The sequence below is a fragment of the Poecile atricapillus genome, chromosome 3, assembly GCF_030490865.1.
Source record: "Poecile atricapillus isolate bPoeAtr1 chromosome 3, bPoeAtr1.hap1, whole genome shotgun sequence".
Lineage (NCBI taxonomy): Eukaryota > Metazoa > Chordata > Aves > Passeriformes > Paridae > Poecile > Poecile atricapillus.
In genome coordinates, this window is record NC_081251.1 from 4,725,904 (window position 1) to 4,740,257 (window position 14,354).

Here is a 14,354-nt window from a genome sequence, read left to right on the forward strand (position 1 = left end):
TGGAAATGGGGGACAGACACCAAATCCGACGTTCCTCTTCCATCGCAACTTATATCTGTTGTCTGAAACAATAGGCTGCAGAAGCCTACCTCAATCGGATAGTAAAAAACATTATCTGTTACATAGTTACATATAGCTACAGACATATATGTGACTAGATATAGACATATACACACATATAGACACTTATATGCAGGCATTTAAAATATACACACACACACAGCTGCACTTTCACAGATTTACACGTACAGGCACCTATACACACATATATCACCGAAAAGGCAACTTTTCCCCATGTATAGACATATTAGTTGCCACATTTAGATATGTAAATTATATATATTCTTCCACATGTGGGCACATGGAGACTGCATGTTACATAGGCACATGTGCATGCAAACCTGGTCAGTTTATATAGGAGTGTATTTAAATGCATATTTCTGAATCTAGTTATGCATTTACACATATATGAGCCGGTATAGAGGGATTAAATACACCTATTATGCATTGCATATATCTGATATTTTAGTAGATGGTTGGATGGATGCATAGATAGATAGATAGATAGATAGATAGATAGATAGATATAGATAGATAGACAGATGAAATTAAATTAATATATTTTAGATCCTCCCTATGATAAAATGAAGGATAAGTTGCCTCTGCACTAAGTGATTCATCATTTACAACGAGATATGATGCTTTTCCCCACATGCAATATGCTTTTATTTACATGTCCAGAAATTATCCTCTCATATGCAGTTAAACACCAAAACAGCGTCTCATCAAAGCACATTCAAGCAAATCTAAAAGGAGTAAATTTAGATCAATGATTTCCACTGGAAAGCCTTAGACTTCAGGCTTGTACTGTATATTTTATAACTTAGAAATACTTTATATGGGGAAAAAATAAAAGAAAAATAAAAAAGGAGTTTAGCAAACCCTTCTGTGCACTCATTTAAATAGCGTTTGCTACTTTCAGAAAACGATTAAAAATAGAGTTGGATTTGTGCATTTCCCGGGTAGCCCTCGGTTTGGAAGGGGAGAGGAGGAGTTAGACCAGTTTTAACCTTTATTTTTTTTTTTTTTTTTTTTTTTTTCCCCAGGCAAACCTTCCTTCGCATTGTCCGATTTTTTTAACACGTTGCACAGCACCGGCAGCAGAGCCCATCTCTGCCTTTGAAAGGAAACAATCGAGCTTTGCAGTAGGCTGGTGCACCAGGAGGGGAAGAAATGGGGGGAAAAAAATGAGGCACAGAGGCAGAGAGAAGAGAGAAAGAAGGTGTTTCTAAATTCAAGGTCCTGTCTCTGGAAATTTCAAGCTCTGCCTATAAGGTTCCTACAAATCTTTGTTATTCTGCACGGGATCCTATGGGAAAGTGCACGGTGTCCTTTGTACTTTCAAAGGTCCTACAGGTAAAGATGCTTTTATATATATATATATAATCTCGGAAACGAGGAGAACTTCATCAGGAGACACATTTGCTGCTGTGTGGTTGGCTGGTGGGAAGGGTGGGCTTTGCTTTTTCTGTTCGCTTTGGCCTCAAATTAAGGCAGAAAGTATAAATTCATCCTTTCCCCCCCCCAGCCTCTACACCACCCTGCCACCCCTCCCCATTGCAATGTGCATCTTCTTCTAAAGCCTCAACCCACAAAAGGCAAGAGGCAAATAGTGGCCAGATATTACAGCAGGAGCTGGACAACGGTCTTGCTAGAAGTTATTAAAGCAGATAAAAAGCTTCTTTTTTTTTTTTTTTTTTTCTTTTTTTTTTTTTCTTTTTTTCTCAACACAGCCAGTGCTGCACTGAAGAGGAGCAGAAAAAGGACACATCTCTGAGTGGGTTGGACAGATCATTTCAGCTGAGGCAATAGGGTAAAAAATGCTGTAAAAGGAGAAAGGATGTGAGCTGTTTGCATGGGGATGTGCGGAGATACCCATGCAGCCACCCTTACGCACCCACAGATCTGAATGACCCTCTTAGAAAAATACCAAGCTCATAAAGGGACAGCTTGCCATCACTTTTGTGAAAGTCTTTGAGTCATGAAGGCTGGCACAGGGCAGAGTGAATGAGCTTCGTGACGGCTAATGCTTCACAATTCCGTGGCACTCTGAATTAAATATGCTCTGCGAGCTGGGGGAGGGGAGAGGAGGGGAGTGAAAAAACGAAGACTCTAAAATAGACTTGGCGTCCACTGGCTTCTTGCTAACAAATTGATATAGACGGTAAATTCTGACTTTTAAACCCCACCATTATTACATTTCTCTTGCACTTGCAAAACATGACAAAGGAACAAGTGTTCATTTGGAAAAGTAAGGTTCTTCGCATTTGATTTTTGCCCTTTTACGCCACCACGCCCTCAGCTGCCTCCAGTCTAATTCAGCAATTCCACGCAGCAACACTTACACCAATTTATCCCTCAAACATGCGATGAGCCCTGCGTCCAAAAAGCGACACACTACCCAAAACTGACCACTACAACCCGTACTTTCAAAACTAAAAAACCAAAAAAAAAACCCCAAAAGGGGAGAACCAGTCGTTTCCCGGCAGTTTGGGTCGCGCTTTCCCAATCTCTTCCAAGGAAAACACCGTTTGTTTTTTTTCCAGCGGTGAGCTGGGCACGGGCGCTGCAGCTGGCAGCTGCGATGGCAAAGGAACATGTTATAATTTTTATATATATATATATATGTGTATATATTATTTTTTTCAGGATACCTTTCCTCGCAGCCCTGCCCTGGCGGAGGAAGGGCCGCTCCGCTCCGGCGCTGCCCGCGGCGCTCGCAGCGCGATGAGCGGGGCGGCGGCGCCCTCTGATGGGAACTCGCTTCCCGCAGCTTCCCTCGGCGCCTGGCACGGCTCGGATCGGCACCGAGCTGACACATCGTCTCCTTCCGACCCCCCCTGCCATGGGCAGGGACACTTTCATAGCCCCGTCCAGCCTGGGCTTGGACATTTCCAGAAATGGGGAAGCCGCAGCTTCTCTGGGCAGCCTGTGCCAGGGCCTCTCCATCCTCGCAGGGATGAATTTCTTCCTCATATCCATTCTAACTCTTCTCTCTTGCAGTTTGAAGCCATTCTCCCTTGTCCTGTCCCTCCAGGCCCTTGTCCCCAGTCCCTCTCCAGCTCTCCTGGAGCCCCTTTAGGCCCTGGAAGGGGCTCTGAGGTCTCCCTGGATCCTTCTCTTCTCCAGGCTGAACAGCACCAATTCTCTCAGCCTGTCTGCTCCAGTCCTTAGAGCATCTTTGTACTCTACTCTGTACTTTCTCCAGGTCCATATTTGGGAGTTGCAAACACCCAAATATTTCCTCTGCTAGAAATGATGCTGATACGATTTTTTCCTCTTTAAGGATAAAGTTGCAGGTTCTTATTTGCATTGATTTTTTGATTAACAGACCACTCGGTGCTTGAACCTCTACCTTAAAATCAAAATAAATCCTTTACACCCCATGTTCAATGCTGTGAGTGTTATTTACTGAAGAGCAGTGAGAATACAGACTAAATTGAATATCCTAATTATCCCAAAGAAAGAAATATCTGTTAATAGCCCTGGAAGGAAGAGAACCTACAATAACAGGATGGCTACTTTGTTGAAAATTCGAAAAAAATTAATTTTAATTCAATAAATTATGCTACCTTTATTTCATATGCTTTTTCCAGAATTATTGTTGGATTTTTGTTTTTGTTTTTGTTTTTTTTTTCTAATTTTGTTTTGTTTTGTTTTGAATTTAACCCGCCCATAATCAAAGCCCTATTTCAGAAATGGGCTTTAAATCCTGCTTTGCCTTTTAAATCTAGCACGGATCTCTAGAAATAAAAGTCTCTCTCCCTCAGTATCCAGCTCCCAGCAAATCCGTATTGTTGGCTGGAGTTTAGAGGAAATCCGTTTATCCCAGCGCCCTCTGCTGCTCGCTGAGCTCATGGAAAGGCAGATTTCCTAGTACTGGCAAAATCCAGGATTTCTGAGTGTTTTTGGTACCTTTTCCTCCAAACCAACTCTTTTTTTCTCCTGATATTTTTCTTCTGTATGTTTTCACGTCTATTTCAGAAATCAGTATTTTTTATTGAAAAGCTAATTTTTAATTATAAAGCTTTTAATTTGCATTGGAGGTATTTAAAAATTTACTCCCAACCTACTGATGTATTTAAAAAACCATTGCTTTGGTGAGCACTTTAAAACCTTTTCTTTGTGAATAATACCAAGACTCTTCTCTTAAAAATACAACTTTCCATAATGCTTGCTGGTAAATCTGTGTTTCCTGCTACATCTCCAGACATAACCAGGGTTTTTCATAGAATCATAAAATTGTAGGATGACAGAATAATTTGGATTGGAGAGGGACTTTAAAGGGCAGCTAGTCCAACCCCCTTCCATGAGCTGGGACATCTTCAACTACATCAGGCTGCTCCAAGCCCTGTCCAACCTGACCTTGAATGTTTCCAGAAATGAGGCATCCATCCAGGTAACCTGCACCACCATCCTCACTGAAAAATTCCCCCATTATATCTAGTCCAAATCTGTCTTTTTTTTCAGTTTAAAACCCTTGCTACAGGCCCTGCTAAAATTCTCTCCCTGTTATTTTACATTTTCCTGAACCCACCAGTGCTTTCTTCAGGGAAGAGCATCACCAAACCCAACAGCAAGAAAGATACCTGGAGCAACTTTTAACAAGGCAGGAAAGCTCAGCCAGATGTATTGAACCCTTATGGACAGGTCCAAAATGTTTGTCACATTTAACACCCCCGGGTCCCTCAGTCATTCCTCACAGGACAGGTTCTCAACATCCTTCACTTCATTTCCCTACTCTGGACCCATTCCAGAACCTTTTTAGTGATGGGCCCAAAACTGAAGACACTGATTTTGTCTAACTGTGATAGAAAATGAGCTCAAATGTCACTCACTTGTATCTGGTACCCATTTAGTGACCAGTTTTTGATGTCAGGAACCCCAGCTGGTGAACCCTCACATTGATGGGTCATGTCCAGTTTTTCCCAGACCAAGCCTCACACAGCCTATGGGCTCCCTGGAAAGTGGAGCCCTTCCAAGAGCTTTCTGCATTACCATTTTACTATCTCCTCTTACTGAGGAGAACTCTTGTATCCAAGATTAATTTTGTTTGCAGTCCATGTGTTTTATCCCTCTGTACTGCCTTTTTCTTATTTTCTTTTTTCTGCCTTTTTTTCTGCCTGTACTTTCCCTGCACTAGCTTTTTTCCCTTAAGAAATCCAGGTACATGATGCCAACAAGGACCCCACAAATGTGAGGTGGGATACAGCTTTAGCATCCCCTCTTCAGAATTGTTCTACAGAGCCCAAACCCTCTGGAGCTGAAACAACAATCGGATCTCCCAGGTTAAGAATGAAGAACATTTTTGAAGCCTTTTTTTCTCATTCCACTGTCCTTTAATTGTTATTTTGATCTGATGTGGGTACTCAGCTCAGGCTGAGTGAACTTCAGAAGTTCTTGGCTCCCTAAGACAGGGAGCTCAAATCCCTGATCAACTTGTACTGCCCCACCAGATGAGCTTGGATTGCCCCTGTGTTTGCCTCATGTTTCCTTGTCTTAGGACCAAAATCTCTTTGAACAGGAATACTGAGTGCCAACTTCACAGCATTCCATGACCGACAGGAAAAGCAGGAATTAGATGATAGAGCATTAAGCTGAAGACTTTATGCATGATCACTGGATGATTTATCTGTTTTATGCAGATACCACTGGATGATTTGTCCCTTGGAATACAAAGGGGAGGCTAAGAAGTCTCAAGAGCTGATGTTATTGCTGTCTCCACATCCACCTTTTGAAAATAATCAATCCTTTCTAAACCTTCTTCCTCCTAGAAGCCAAATAAAACACACAGAAAATTGCTGAACTCATTTCCTTGAAAATTTAGAATCAGTCATATCAGCTTATCTTTCATTTTTCTCAGCTGGGGTATGGACAACACTGAAATTAGCTTGTGTATCTGAATAAGGTATATCCTTTTTATTTCTCTATTTTTCCCATTCCCAAACAACCCCCATATACCTAAACAGAGTCACAAAATCAAGAATGGGTAAACTGTACCCATTAAAAGGAGGTCTTAGTTTTAGTGAATATTTAAAATGTCAGGAAGTTAAGAGATTCCATTTTTATTAGCTTAATTTAGTTCAGCTATGCTTATGTGGATACAAAGTGTTTGCGTGTGATTTAGCCAAAAAACAATATCTAAACTATACTGATGTGAGGAAATACATTTTTTCCATGTTAGGATATAGGCAATAGAGCAAATGTTATATTTAAATTTCATGTCAGGAGAGAGTTAATTAGTTTTAAGAGGAGAGAAGAAAAATTAAGACCTGGCCCATTATCTGTTTTGAGAACATAAATTTTTTTTCCTCCAGTATCACTCCCAGCCCCCTTACTTTTTAATTTCTCCTCTCTCTTAACTTGCTTTCTCGCAGTAGGCACTCAGAAAATATGACCACAGGCATTGCTTTAGGGAGAGAAAAAATTCTGGGTACATGAAAGAAGACATAGCAAAGTCAGCAAACTGCATCTATAGGGGAAATGCATTTCAGGCTCCCTAAACTGCTCATGATGTGTCTGGAGTTATACCATTACCTGGATTCTCCCTTCAGCTTGTGCTGAACATACTGCACTGTGGCCTTCAGGGATTTTAGCACAAGTAATAGAGGGGATTTAGGTTCCCCTTCCCTTCCCTTCCCTTCCCTTCCCTTCCCTTCCCTTCCCTTCCCTTCCCTTCCCTTCCCTTCCCTTCCCTTCCCTTCCCTTCCCTTCCCTTCCCTTCCCTTCCCTTCCCTTCCCTTCCCTTCCCTTCCCTTCCCTTCCCTTCCCTTCCCTTCCCTTCCCTTCCCTTCCCTTCCCTTCCCTTCCCTTCCCTTCCCTTCCCTTCCCTTCCCTTCCCTTCCCTTCCCTTCCCTTCCCTTCCCTTCCCTTCCCTTCCCTTCCCTTCCCTTCCCTTCCCTTCCCTTCCCTTCCCTTCCCTTCCCTTCCCTTCCCTTCCCTTCCCTTCCCTTCCCTTCCCTTCCCAGGAACATATCTGGTTACCCAATTTTCCTGTTCCTCAGAAGTTCACAGGATCCTGCCATGGTTTTGGCTCACATCAGGAATTTCAGGCAGCTTCCAGGCACAGTTTGGGGGGCAGGAAAGACCAGACACTATTCCCAGGAGTCTGAATCAATATGATCACCTTGATTTAGAGTCCATTCAGTCACTTAAAGTTTATTAATATGGATATAAACTACTCTGCACTAGTTAAGTAATGGTGAACAATTCAGATGTAGCCTAAAAAATTGGGCACAAGCTTGTTTGATTCAGGTTAACTTCATCCTTACTGCTTTCCAGGCAATATTCATTCTAGTGATAGAACATGGTATTAATATTAATATAAGCATGCAATTTAGAGTTGTAATCCTAAGGTAATTGTTTTCATATAATCATCAGTTTCATATTATAAATGCAGAAACACAATAAAAGTCAATGTTTCCTGCCTAACAGGCATAAGAATGAGCAAGAATAAATGAATCATTTTTAACAGTTCTGAAATTAAACATTTTGTTCTCCACTATCAAAATGAGAAATTTGAAAATCCAAATTTTAGCTTTTCTCCCACTCCTAGTTTTGAAATGAACATCAAATAATTTGATTTGGTTATCAGAAGAGAACTTACAATGCAAAAAATATGAAAACCTGCACTTCGATAAACAGATTTGTTTATGGAGTTTCAGAATACTTTTCTAAATATATAATGACAATGCACCTTTAAAAATGCCTCTCAGAACTGCTGTTCCATTTTGACATTGGTCTTTGTTACTAAGGTTCATCATGGTAAATTTTTTCTCTGACAAGACAATCACAAGTATTTTTGGGGGCCCATTTTTTTTCCAGGGGCTTTAAGCTGAGTTTTCTGACATGCTGGAACCACAAGAGCAGCATCAGAGTTCCCTGAATAACCAACCTTGATTCAGTCAACTTTGAATAAAGCCCCTCTAGTAACGAGTGCTGGTTATAAGTTAATGATGAATCTGTAAAACTTCAGTGAAAACATAAACTTGGTATACAGGTATTGTCCTGGTTTAGGGAAAATTTGGGAGAAAACCTTCAATGGGGCATATTCTGGGTATTCTGGGGTATATTCTGGTATAAACCAGAAATACTCCTAAAAGCATGTGGGGTATAAATAAAGGGACCTTAACCAATGTAGTGGAGAGGGGGGACTGGAATTTAGGAGAATGCTTCCCTTTCCCAGCCCTGCTTGGATCTCTTCTGTGTGCACTGTCCACACAAATTTCTGTACTGAAACTCCATTTTGATTACCTTGTTAACTGTTAATTAATAAATTTATTAAAATAAATAAATATTAATTAATTGATAAATTATTCATATCAACATATTATTAATAATTAAATATAAATAAATAATATAAATAAATATAAATAATAATATAAAACATTTTATATTATTATATATTATATAATAAAAAATAAATCATATGAATAATTTTAATAATAAATTAATTGTAAATTAATTAATAAATCATAGAATCCCAGAATAGTTTGTGTTGGGAGGGACCTTATAAATCATCTTTTTCCAACCCCCTGCCATGGGCATGGAAACCTTCCACTTTCCCAGGTTGCTCCAAGCCCTGTCCAGCCAGGCCCTTAAACACAATTAATCAAAAACAACTTGATTACATCTCAGAGGCAGGAACATCAGGAAGATGCCTGGCTGACAAAAAATAAAAGGGATAAATGTTGCAGCACCAAGAACAACATCCAGCAAAGTTCCCTGTAGTGTCAGAATTCCTTGTGCCATGCAGGATATCTTGTGCAAATTACGGGTGCTGCTGTTTGGTCAGTTCCTCTCGTTCCCTAGGGGTTTCCATTTGTGCATCCTTTGAGTATGGAATTAGTCTAAAGTGGAGCAGCAAATCTATTTTGTGCAAGTGATGAAAATAGCCACAAGATAGAGCAGGAACCGTGGGATGATCACAGCTTTGTGGAAACAAAAGCTGCAATTGCTCAGTTAATGTAACTCATGCAGAACTCGGGCCAGAAAATCTGCATGGAACAACTGTTGGATGAGCTACAGTGCTCCTGCAGAAGCACTAATAATAATAACACTGCCTTGGTTTTACTTTTTAAGGCCATGCACATAAAATCTTTGCCTAATTTAATAAATTGTTCCTTTCTTAATCACTACATCTGATAAAGATATGAATCTGTTTTCCATTCAGGGTTTTATTGAAACTGAATCCTTGCACAGTAAAATCTTTTGATAAGGTCTATCTGTTAACTGTTGCAGTCCCCTGTATCACCTTGCTATTAAGATGAATAAATTAAGCTTGTTTTCCCTTTCATTATGTTGTAGATTCTCTTACACTTCACAGAATCACAGAATGGTTGAAGTTGGAAGGGACCTCTGGAGGCCATGTGGTTCATCCCTGCTGCCTGGTGCCCAGGACCATGGCTAGATGACTTCTAATAGCTCCAGGGAGGGAAGTCCACAACCTTCCTGGGAAACCTGTGCCAGTGCTTGGCCAACTTCACAATAAAAATGTGTTTCCTGCTGTTCAGAGGAATCTCCTGTGTGTCAGTGGGTGTTCTTGACCTCTGGTCCTTTCACTGGATACCACTGAGAGGAGCCTGGCTCTTTTCCATTTGCATTCTCCCTTCAGGGATTTAGGTACATGGACCAAACCTTCCTTGAGCCTTCTCTTCTCAAGGCTAACCTGTCACAGCTTTCTCAGCCTTTCCCCATGAGAGACGCTCCAGCATCTTAATCACCTCAGGGGTGCTTTGTTGGACTCTCTGCAGTCTGTCCATGTCCCTCTGGCACTGAGAAGCCTTGAGCTGGACACAGCTGTGAGCTCACCAGCGCTGAGGAGAGGAGAATGATCTCTCCCACCTGCTTCCAGCACCTCTAGGACACCACTTCACACCCTGGGGTGAAGGACACACTGCTGGCTCACATCCAGCTGGGTGTCCACCAGGAGCCCAGGTATTTCCTGTAAAGATTCAGACAGAGTTTTGGTGACACCAGGGATGCCACAAAGGGATGTATCAGAAATAAGCTTCATATTCCATGTGTTGTTGTTTCATACCTGTGACAGGTGCAACGTGACCTTTATGAATAAGTACATTATATCCTTTTATTTAGTCAGACACATGACACTTGGCCTTCTGCCCTCAAGTTCAAGCTTGTGCTTGGTGAATCATCCCCTATAACCAAAAATTCCCTTTCAGAGTGGCTGCTTTGCAGAGCAGACCCCATCATTTCATAGGGAAAAAAAATATGTATTTTCTTCTGAGATGTAGAAATTCCTTTTTCATCTTTTATTAAGTTGATTATTAGTGTCCAGTTTGTTGATCAATCCAGATCATGATACATTTTTCCCTTTAACCAGTTTTTCTGCAGTCTCTCAATCAAATTACAAACATTATCATCAATGACATTATTTATTCTCATCAATGAGAATATAAACTATTGTCAGGGCAGGAGCTGAAAAATGAAACTCCTTTAGGAATTCACATGTTTAATCACTATTCTCTTTTTTTCATCTATTTCTGGATCAAATAGATTGGTATCTATTTATGGCCTTTAGCATTTTGGTGGATTGTTATATTTGTAGTCAACATCCTTGTGGTTGCAAGTTAAATGTGCTCTAGAATTTGATCATTTTGTCATCTCATTAAAAGGAAGAAAAACAAGTTTATTTGACAACATTTGTTTTCTGTAAACCCATACTGATTAATGTTAATTATATTATTCTCCTTTAATTTTTTTATTAATTGAGTCCTCAGTCAGATAATTCATTAGTGGGAACAGAACTAATGCTAGATTGATAAGTATCTAATTACGTGGATTTTTCTGTTCATTTTTTGAAAATTTTAGCCACAAATTAGCTTTTGTGCTTCACCATGTTACAAAAAAGTAAATATTTCTTTTCCAGACAGCTGATCATTTCTTTGAAAGCTCCCCAAGTTGTCATACTGTAAGATATTGTGCAACCACAGATTAAATTATTCCTTTGTTTTCATCTGTAGCATTTTTTCTTCTTTTGAGGCACTAGTTAATAATTGCTGTGAGAGGTTACAGGACCTGCTGCTTTGGTTTGATTATTGCACAAGACTGATCCCTGCTATTAAAATCTTCTCTCCCCCTTTTTTCTCATTCTTGAAATTTCACAAACCTGGAAATAGTGGCTTTCCATAATTTCAGATGGAGTATAGAAAAAATACTCCTGTGTTAAATGTAAGAAAACAAAACATCACCTGAAAAAGCCCAAAATTTCCATTCATTTCCACTCCTTGTGCCACATTGTCTCCTCAACATGGGTATGAAATCAGAACAGTTGCTTATAATGATCTGACAGATTCTCTGCAGAGAGGAAACTGAAATGCAGGGGACAAAATAAACCCTTTGTGTGGATGGCACACACTTCTAAGTACACCCAGATAATGCCCAGAAATCAGAGCAGTGATTCTGTTTGGGCTCATGAGTGTTCCTCCCAGAGAAAGGCTGAGTGCTGTTCAGCTGGGTAGTGGACATGGGGCTGTGGGATGGGTTTTCAGTGGGACAGGAGATGTTTTGGATCTGGGTTTTAGGGACTCAAGAGAACCCAGCTGTGTTGTTGTTGTTGTCATTTTTGAGAGTGAGAATACTGGGGAGTCACGAAGGAATAATAGAAGAGTGAACAGCTCGAGCATTGCTCTGCCATCTCTGCAGATCTCCCATACTCTTCTAATGCTAGAAGAGCTCATGGAAAAGATTTGGCTTGGATTAACTAACAGCCTCCCAAGCATGAGGAAAAAAGGGTAGCACATATCAGAGATCTTTCCTCCTGTGCAGGCTGGATGCAACCACCTCTTTGGAAGGGGAAAAGCCATGCTGTATTACTTCTGTGAGGAATACAAGAAGCCCCATAGAATAAGGCGAAAAAATATTGCTAATAAACAGAGCTGTCTGGAATTAATCCTGGCCCTATTGAAGTCCATGGGGATTTTGTTATTGACTCAAGTAAAGGCTGAACAGGGTCATTAAGATAGCCCCAAGGTACTTGAGTACCAGAAATCAAGGATGTAGTGTGATATTGGAAAATAAAAGGAATTATCACTCTTTTGGGCTATTCTGTAACTAGGTGAAGGGAGGAAACTAGGAGGTTCTCTTTGAACTGGTATTTAGAGGATGTTGTTCTCCACAGTAAATAAGACACATTTTATCTAATCATATTTAAATATTATTCAGTGTATCAGACTTTTGTTTGTCATTCTAAGAATTATTAGAGTCCCATTAACATTAGAAGAAAGTTTTAGCATTTTGGGATATAAATAGACTGCCTGTATTTTTATTTTTTATTTTTATTTTTATTTTTATTTTTATTTTTATTTTTATTTTTATTTTTATTTTTATTTTTATTTTTATTTTTATTTTTATTTTTATTTTTATTTTTTTACACAGATTGCCTCCATTGACACACATTATTATCATTTGAATAATATAGTTGTTTATTTTGTCTGCAAGGTGTGACTTTGATCCACTCAGCAGCTACAGTCAATGCAGCCTTTCACACTGGAGGCTGGGAATGTTCACCTCACTGAGGTTTCCCCTGATCCTGACAAGACTCCCTGAAATGTGGGGCTGACAGATGTGACCCAGGAGCTGCAGGAGATCCACATCATAATTCTGTAACACTTATTTCAACATTATGAAATGAAAAATATACCTTATTCCAAAAGCTAACTTGTGATTGTCTTCTTCTGGCTTTGGCTTCATCTTTGGCTCTCTCCCCACATGGTTCTTGTTGATAATTGCTGTGGCACGTTTGTCTGATCTAATTTATGTGCTGATATCTTATGGAATGTTTTTAATGACCTTCCTGAGGGCAGGCTGTCTTTATTGCACTTTTCACAAAGTTCAAGATGATCTGCGTGTCAGAAGTGACTGATAGGAACATTTTACATAGTGAAACATAATCAACTACTCAAAAGAAGCAGCTAAGTGGCAAGAAGCTGCTTATGCAAGCTGAGGTTACAGACTTGAGAAAGGCTACCCAGAAGTTACTAATAGCAGCTGAGATCAAAAAGTCAAAATCTATCTTCTATCATAATTGAATGAGTATTGAATGAGATGCAGCTCACATTTTGGCAGGCAGTTAACAAAAACAAAACAAAAGAAAAGAAAAAAACAGAAAAAAAAAAGTACAGAGCTGAAACATACTAATAAAAAAAGACTGAAATATTCAATGCTTCAAATACCGGTTTTGCTGATTGAAATAGCTGGAAGAGCACATAGATCATCCAGCCCTGCAGCCTGTGTGTCTTGCAGAACACATCACATATCAGGGAACTTACCACATCCTTGGTTATGTGGTGGAAACATCTTTACAACAGTCTAAGGATCCATTCCCTGTCTGATTTCCAGCTGAAATTTAATTGTACAGGTGTGGCCATGCTGTGACAGTTGGCCTCAGGACCAGAGATCAATCTGTTTAGAAACATTAATTAAAAAACCCAAAAATGCAAAAAAACACAACCAACTAATACACCAAATTATTCAAGGCTTCATCTGTGACTGGTTTCCCTCTGGTGTACTCTTCCCATGAGCCTGCTGGTTTCCATGAGGAATATTCTTCTTATGCTCATGCTTGCTTGTCTATACAGTGGACATTTTTGAGGTGCTGCAATTCTTTTTTTTCTCAAGACAACAAGCTTGAGTCAACTCAGCAGGTTAATAACAGTGCAGAATCTGGAGCAGAGGCTGTAAATACAAACTGCCTGTAACTGGAAATGCTGTCCAGTCTGGGGGATGAATTGAACCTGAAAAACTGGAGGGCAGGATGGACAGCAGATAAGGTTGCTGCAACTCTTTCTTCAATGGCACCAGTTTCAGTCCTGAGCTGAAGTGGTGATTAGAAGTTCCTCTCATTTAATTTTATCTGAAGGTAGGTTTAATGTGGGGTTTTTCCCTTTCTACTTAAAAGTTAGGTTTTTAATCAAATTAAGCTTCCTGTAGAGTCAGTGGAGTTGCTCTAACTAACCTGTCTATATACCTGACTGTCTAAAATTGGAGACCTGTGCAAAGCTGTGCTTTTGTTTAGGGGTTCAGTGAAAAGCAGGTTAAAAACTAATTGTATGGTAACAATGAAAATGAAGAAAAGGCCAGTGGTACCTCAATTAATTTTACTACAAAATTACGAGTGGGTCCACAAAAGCTTCTTCTGCTGCCACAGTGCACTTGCCTTGTTAATCAGGAAGGAAAGATTTTTATTTTTTTTTTTACTCAAAATGGTTGGTGCCACCACAAGCATATTTCCCTGATGTAGTTTTCCAAAGTGGTTTTTCCCCACAGGATTTCTG